This window comes from Parus major, chromosome 5 (genome assembly GCF_001522545.3).
Source record: "Parus major isolate Abel chromosome 5, Parus_major1.1, whole genome shotgun sequence".
Classification (NCBI taxonomy): domain Eukaryota; kingdom Metazoa; phylum Chordata; class Aves; order Passeriformes; family Paridae; genus Parus; species Parus major.
The window spans coordinates 23,901,379-23,903,984 of NC_031774.1; positions in this window are offsets into that span (position 1 = coordinate 23,901,379).

Below are 2,606 nucleotides of genomic sequence, written 5' to 3' on the forward strand. Positions count from 1 at the left end.
ACACCGCAGAGCTGACTGCCATTGAGGTGATGGTATTAGCTCTTGGCCAAGACCCAGGACGTCAGCTGCTCCTCCAGAGACGAGCAAGCTGAGCCCTCCAAGGCATACAGTCCTCTTTCTCAGGAGTCTCAGTCACCAGCCAGACAAACTGGAAAGAGATGTTACTCCCAGACTAGTGTGGAGACAAGCACACAGCCCTGGGGGCACCATGTGCAGGTAACCCTGGGGCAGGCTCCTGATGGTGATCTAAGTGTCCCCTGTGCCGTTGGGATGCACTGACTGAACTGTATTACATGCAGAACCCAAGAGCCTCAGCAGCATTCATGCAGGGAGCTTTGGGGGACCATTGACATAGCTCTACCTCAAAGCACAAACCCCACCTACCAAAGTGTGATTTCTCTGCAGCATGGCTGTCATTTGGCCTCTGACCTGGGGAAAAAGGTAAGGATGCTGCCTTGTCCCACAGCCAGATCACCATCACTGCAGCTCACCTTCTGCTTGGATGCCAAGCACCAAAAGCTCACCCCCTAGTGAGCTGACCTTTAGTCAGGTCACCAGCCCTGCTGGCCTGGCAGGAGACCCAATTTGACCTTTCTAGCTGCTCTAATGTCAGTCAGGTGTATTCCTTAGAAGCACAGTAGAGCACAGGGCCCCTGGGAGAGCGCACACACATCTGCTGCAAATTAGGACTGCACTTCCATCCTAGCCAGCATCTCTGCTCACAAGGCATCTGCTGATTTTTCTCTTTCAAACTATCCAACTGACCATCACTTCAGACCAACTGTTCTCAGCCTTAAAGGAAACCTGAGGAGAGGTTATGTGCTGAGAGAAGTTTTCCTGCTCCTCTCCCCCAACTGAACCACGTGATCTCCACTCAGATGCAGCTGTGATACCAGACCAACACTCTGCTCTCTTTCCATCAGCCATCCTTTTCACTGCTCTTTCCTCCTCTGCCTCAAATGGCCACATTTCCAGCTCCATCTCTTCATATCCAGGTATATTTTCTGTTTTCAGACCTTTCAGCCAGCCCCTCCAGCTCCTTCCTTGTGCAGACAAAGAGACATGGAGGAAGGGAATTTTCTCAAACACCAGCACATGGAGCAGGCAGTTGAGTCTCTGCTAGAAATCCCAGGTTAGCCATTTCCAGTCCTGAGCCACATCATCATCATTCCTTTGACAGGTAAAACAGATATCCTGGACAGTACAGAGGAGGAGGAGGCTCAAACCAAATCTCTCCAGCTTTAATTTACCTTATTACACTCTGGCTAGAAAAAGCTGCTGTGTTTACTGTCATTCTGGCTCATCATCTACTAAGGCACAGGCTGCTGTTTTCAAAAGGTTTTTGCCACATGTGAGCCACCCCAAGCACTGAAGTTTTACTTTTTCAAGGCCAGAAGGTCCTTGCCAGAAACAAGAGAACAATTCAGCAATACCATGAACTGGGGCACCTCTGTCCCAGATCAGCCCCACTACTGAACCATGACAAGGAACTGCATGGCTACATGCCCTTCCTAAGTCTTGCTAGTTAGTAGGAAAAGTAATGTACCTCATGTAATTCTGCTTAGAGGTTCCAGCAAGTAGGTCTACACAGGAGCACCAAGGAGGATGCCAGAATGCACAAGAACCTGACTCTGTGTCCTTGCTAGTTATTACATTGCTAAGTTTAGTGTATTTAAGACCAGTTCATGACTTAGCTTAGAAGTCATTAGCCAAGGCTCAATCACTGACAGGAGATCCAAGCTGAGCAATTGTTCACAGCTCTGTAGGATTTCTCTGCCACAGTATTCACCCTCAGTTGAAAGGAGCCTTCACACCACCCTGGGGAACATCTCAAAGCCACTGCTCTGAAAGCATCAAAAGGCAACTGCTCCTTCTGCCCGAGCCAAGAGCTCACATCATGCCCATCTTGGGGGTGCCTATGTCAGGTCAGGTATTGCCAGCTTGCCCCGAGACACAGGAAACAAAAATCCCCAAACTGGCATCCATTTCATGCTACCTTCTTTCCAACAGCCTCGAGCACGCCTCTGCTGCTTCTGAAACAACAATGGTTCTTTATTAATGGTTACTCACGGCTTTTTCTTTCCCCATGAACCGGCCAAGTCTTTTTGAACTCAAACTGTTAGCACCCACAACTGAGGAAGAACTTGTCACAAAGCTAAGCAAGGTGTAGACTAGTTCAATCTGCCATCTTGTACTTTAACTGAACATGCCCAATTCTAAATATTAACGAAAACAATGAACAGTCATTCCCCCTACTTGTCACAGTTTTACCCACCTTTATATTTTCAGTTGGGAAAAGACGCCAGAGTGCATGAATCCCAGCCTACTTAAAAGGTTTCTTGAAGGAAGCTTTTCCCTTATCTTTCTTTGGCTGGCTTGACGTGTCTGTGTCATTCCCAGTGCTACTATCTTAGAGGCAGCTCTTCCAAATACCACCACCCATATCCCAGGTACTGACAGAAACCTTGCAAATGTAATCTCCCCTGTCTCCACAAAGCCTTCTAGATCGCTTAGATGTAGCCTCCCTTCCCTTTGACTCTTTACCCCCACATATCCAGCCCCAAAAATTCCATTTACCAAGTGAAATAATTCAGATGACAGCAAAA